A 6,038-nucleotide genomic window follows, 5' to 3' on the forward strand; every position below is an offset into this window, starting at 1 on the left:
TGTTAAGACTAGCACCTCCATCTATCAGAACATGGTTGATGCACATTTTGCAAACCTTCACCTTGATATGAAGAAGTTGATTGTGAAGATGACTCAAAGAGTTATCATCCTCCTAGTCAGCTAACCCACCATGGATTGAAAGTTATTAAGATCTAAATACTTTGGTACACTAGACTTGGTGAGAGATTTATCAAGGATCTCTCTATGAGTAGGTGATATTTTCAAAAGTTCAAAGTTCATGATTTTAGCATTAGTTCTTTGTAGTTGTTCCAAGATTTCATAGTTGGTAGTGCAATTTTTTTTTTCTAGTTTTGTGTTCTTGTTGTTAATGCCAATAGTAGGTTTATCTTTAGTCTATTCTTGTTTAGATGTGGAAGGTATAAGAGCTTTGAGTACTAGTATTGTACAGGATCATGTAAGAACATTTGTATAGAATTGAGATTTTCCTTTATTACATATAAAATATTCAACTCCTTTAAGGATAATATGTTTTTTTTTAAATTGTGTTGTCATTTTCTATTTAATGGTGATGAGGTCACAATATTTGATCCCATAGGTTCAGCTATGTTTATAACATTGTCATTGTTAGCATACATAAAGTTGACCTTGAAATTATCCTTTGATTTAGATGTCTCCCCTTTCTCATATGGAGGAATGGTTCCTTGAATGCTTTATAAGAAGAGTTTTTGTATATCCTCCAAAAACTACATCACCATCATCAATTAGATCTTAAATATTGTGTCTTAGTTATGTGATGTTGTTCATTTTGTAACACTTGTCGTAGTGGTATTCACAATAGTCAACACCATTCCACCAATTGGCTCTAGGTTGTGGATCATATGGTTGAGAATTTTCTACAAGAATAATTATTTGGTTTTGAAGAAGTATTTTTTAGCCTACTTCCAATAGCTCATCGAGAGCTATATAGTCACACTTAGTTCTAGGAGCCCAAGGTCTATCTCTGAAGATGTTTCTAGTTGGTTTAGCATGTGTAGCAACCTTTTCTATAGCTTTAGATGCTTGTATTTTGTTTTTCATATTGAAGATAGTTTTAGGAGGTTTGGGAGTTATAGTTTAGACTACTCTATCATTTACTACATCATACCTTTTGTTGGCATATTTGGTCTTATCTTTGATTTAGTTAAACCCCTATTTATGTTATTTATATAGGGTCAACTCTCCATTCTTGACCATGAACTCCTCTATGAAGAAATAATTTTTTAATCATCTTGTCGAATGTAGTAGGTCTTTGAGTTTTAATTTATAACCAAAATTAGTTAGAAGATTATCTATCCATGAAGGTGTCAAGTTTCTCATTTTTAGGTATCTTGCAGGAGTATTTGGTATATAGGTGTCTCCATCTCTAGAGAAAGTTCAAGAATGACTCTCATGTTCTTTGTTTGAGGTTGAAAAGACCTTTAATGTTAACCAAATGTTGAATGTTGTGGGAGTATTTTTGTATGAACAAGTTTTCAATTTTGTCAAAGGTTTTGATTTCAGTAGACAATCTTGAAAACCACTCCATAGCTTGTCCTACTAGACTATGTGGAAACAAGTGCATGAGGTATATCTAATCATGCATAAAATCCATAGACAGGGCACCCACATCCCTCAAATGATCTTGGGGATTAGAAGTGCCCAAGTATATTTGATATTTAGGTAGCTCAACTCCTTTAGGAAAAGGAGGAATGTAGATGTTTTTTGTCAATAGGAAATAGACAAGTGGCATTTTGAGTGTATTTTTAATAGGTTTATCCTTGTCATTCATCATTTGTTACAATTATTTATGGATGTTTTTCTATGGAGTTTGGATGTTTTAGTTTCTTCCTCTTTGATAAAAATAGTCTCTACATTATAGTTTTGAGGTATCTTGGCTCCCTCTTTAGCCAATTCAAGGAAGATTTTTTCTTTTTCTTCCTCTATTAGGATTTCAATCAATATCTGAAATTGTTTGTCTTCTCAACAGTTTCTAATGTATTCTTGAGATACATCCTCATTGTCATTATCTAGAACATACTAATATTGATGTTTCTCTTTTTCTCCTTTATTTTACCATCTAACATTTTCTCATCTTTTATGGTTTTGATTAGTTATTTTGTCTTTGTGTAAGTTTTTAGCATGTAGAGGTTCAGTGTGTAAAGGTTCTTTGTTTGAAGTAGTAGGTAATTTTGTCTTATTTTGATTAATCAAATCAAGTTCAAGAGAATACCTATCAAAGATGTAGTCTTTGGGCTGTGAATCACATTTTAGTTTAATGAGAAAGTACATCTAACATAAGGTCAATCTATAGGTGACAAAGATCATGACAACTCTTTGCTAGGTGTTGGGGATCATGTGATAGGTAAAGGAGACTATGACAGCCCTTCACTAAACTCAAAGTATATCAATAACCTACTATGAACTCTACCTCTACCTCCAGCTCTTCCTCTTCTAGGCATGTGTGAAGAAAAATACCTTCCACTTCTAGTTGTGATAGTCATAGACAACAAAAGGATGATAGGTTTAGACTAAAACCATGCTTAAACTAAGTATAAAGGTAAGAAAAAATGAAAGTGGAAGTTATGTACACCAAGGTACAAATCATCAAAGTAGTGGCTAGAATAGCTAAGATGTTTGACTATCATGAAGCAAGGTGTGATAACACAAAAAGACAAGTAGGATAATAAAGAGATGTCCTAGTTTGCACGTGGATCAAAGTGTTCAATTGAAGGATTAAATTTCAGATTTAGACTGTTTACAAACACATAACTATATAGAAGGCTCCTAGACAGTGACAAGGATAATCTGAATAATCAAACAACATGATTTCAGGCTTTGGAAAGATTTATTTCAATAAGCTAGTACAAGGAAATGCCTTTTTACTCAATTTTTTAAATTAGCTCATATAATGAATTACAAAGCCAAACGAGTAATGACAAAATTTTGTAAACTAGAAAACTATTAGAGAAATATTTTTGCAATTTCCAAAAAAGTCTTGTACGAGATAGAACTAGACCTAGTATGAGTTGGATTAGACCTATTACAAGGAAAGATAGAAAACCACTTTCTGACTTCTAGCTTGTATGAGATTTCTCACATGGAAATAGGAGTGTCAAGAGAAATTTTCTAGTTTGCACAATTTTCAATGTAATTTTTGATCATTCTAGTTTACAAGGTTGATTATCAAGATGACATTTAGACAATAGATTTTCATACAAACATTAGTCATAGATAATCCTTCCAAGGACAAAGAAACTTGGAAGGACAAGGGAACTTTGATAAGTTGGAGAAGTTTGGATTAGTTGGCCCAAAAATATGGTTCATCCCTAGAAAGAAAATGGTAGAGAAGGCAAAAAAATTGTCTCACATCTTATCTGTATAGCTGTCACCCCCTAGAGGGCACCCATATTTTTGGTATTTCCAAGGAATCAATAATATATGTTCAAAGGTTACCCTTGAATAAAAGGCCAATATCATATATACCAACTTTAAGTATCTCAATGTATAACTATGGTGAGGATCTATAGGAGAGATTCTTTCTCCTCCTTGCACAAAGATTATGCCCCTTGTCTGAGGTGAATTGGGTAAGCTTCTAAATAAGAGGTGTTTAATAGGATTCTATTCATGATAACCCATAGTGTTCTTGCAAGTGATATTAAGACCTCTTAGTCACATCGGTACCAAGTAGGGTATACCCTTGGTAAGCAAGGGGTAGGAGAGGCATCACTTAGTATAATAGGTAGGGTGCTCTCAAGATATATCCAATGGGATCAAGAGAGTGAAATTATCATGGTTTTGAAATCTTTTGATTTTACAAAACTAACTTTATTATAGTGGGATGGAATCACTAGTGAAACGTGTGTACCCACTTGGATCACTCCTAAAGGTTGAGAACTCCAGTAGGCCTACTAAAGTTGACTCTTGATACTAATAGGATTTGATCCAAGGGTTTGAGTTCTTTATTCTCCAAAGGATAAGAGAATACTTCTCTATCCTTTTCACATCTCATAAGCATGTAGAACATGTTAATCACCAAGCTAGTTTCTCCTCTAACAAGGTCTAGAAGCTTCAAGGTTTTTAATTTTCCCACTAGGAGAAAAGAGCATACTCACCTCACTACAAGACTTGTCAAATGATTCACTACCTTTCCCTGCTTCTCTAGGTATCTATTTCTTAGTAGTGTTTAGGTTTTAATTTTTTCCATGGTCATCACTTCAATGTAACAAGGAGCATAATCCCCTATTCTTCTATGAAGATCCTTAAAAAAATTAATAAGGTCATAATTTGATTATGTTTGGAAAGCAATAAAATAGATACAATGATTTAGTGGGTTTGAATTGCATCTTCGAAAAACATTTTTTGATAAGCATCCTACAAGAAAACCATTACTAAGTTTGTGTAATTTTTATGATGTCTTTGAACACAAAAATTTTAAGCTATTTGAAATCAAAAAAAGATAGAAACATCATGTCACTATTAACATCAGAAACATATGAAAATGTATTTTGAAAAGATCTAAAAAATAGTCTTCATTCCTAAAATGAGTAAAGACTTGATAGAGAGTCTTGTACAAGTCATATATTTCCTAGACGAGGATCTAGAAACCTCATATGAACTATAATCAAACCTAGAACAAGGATTCAAATCTTTGAAGGTTCGTATGATCTAAAATCATACTTAGTAGGAGTAAAGAGAAGGATCATATGAGGAAAAAAATTCCTAGATGATTCTTTTGTATGATGTATGGAACATTAAATGCAAAAATGTAAATTTGAAAAAGGATGAGGCTAGAAATTTGAATTTTTGGCCCCATAGTGTGACCAAATTGGGTACTAGAAATGTATGTGCTAAAATGGGACTACAGACACTTCAACATGGTAATTTTATGTCAAATTCATCCAAAAGTGAATACGAGATTGTTCATCTTGAAAGATCTAAATAAGGTGACATGTTTCCTTCTATCCAGTCAAGGTTTGAAGGACTACTATCAGAATCAAGAGATTAGTGACCATAGACCAAACTAGAATGAAGGATTTGTAAAGAAAATGGATGTAGGATAAATCTAGATGATCTATGCAAATAAGAAATAAATCTAATCTAGATAAATAAAATTTGATTTAAGCAGAATGAATAAATATTTAAGCTATAATATGTCCAACATAATAACTAAAATAAAAGTAAGCACTAACAACAAGATAACTTGAATGCACAAATAATGAGTACTCTAACTGCTAGAGTTTCTTTACTCAAAAATTGCATCCCCTCCAATGAGGGATGAGAGTTCCCAATTTATATAAAAATACAAAATAAATCAATAGTAGAGACCAAATTAGATGAATAGTAGAGATTGAATGAGAGTTTAGTTTGAAATGAAGGTTTCCATTTAAGAGAGAAGTTAAGTGATTTGTTTCCCTCTTAAATTTAAGTTAACTCAAAAGTTTCCATTTTCAAACTCAAAAAGAGATTTTAGACATATTATTTAAATCTTGTCTCATATTTGAATATTTAAATTCAAATAATGATTATGTGGAGACATTTTATTTAAATAATTAAAAAATTCACATGTCTTGTATTTTTGGCAAAAGTGTAATTATTTTAATCAAGGTTCTAGGACCTTTGAATTAAATCAATTAAGTGGTTTTAAATAGCCAAGATGTTGATAATGATGAATTTATTAGGATTTAGTGATTATTGTAGATTAATAGTTTTCTACAATTGATATTTAAATTAAGTAGGGTCAATTACAACTATAAATGCCTAATAAGTTAGGACTTTTGTCGATTGATTAGAGATAAAGAGAAAGTTGTTTTTTTAGACCAAATCAATGGTAGAGATCGAATCAAATGAATGATGCAGATCGATTTAGAGTTCAGTTTGAAACATAAGTTTCTATTTAACAGGGATTTAACTGATTTGTTTCCCTGTTAAATTCAAGTTAACTCAAAAGCTTCCATTTTCAAACTCAAAAAGAGATTTTTGAATTATTATTTAATCGATTTAGAGTTCAGTTTGAAACATAAGTTTCTATTTAACAGGGATTTAACTGATTTTGTTTCCCT

The sequence above is a fragment of the Cupressus sempervirens genome, chromosome 8 (genome assembly GCF_028749045.1).
Source record: "Cupressus sempervirens isolate cs-2001-9-10 chromosome 8, ASM2874904v1, whole genome shotgun sequence".
In the NCBI taxonomy this organism is placed as follows: Eukaryota; Viridiplantae; Streptophyta; class Pinopsida; order Cupressales; family Cupressaceae; genus Cupressus; species Cupressus sempervirens.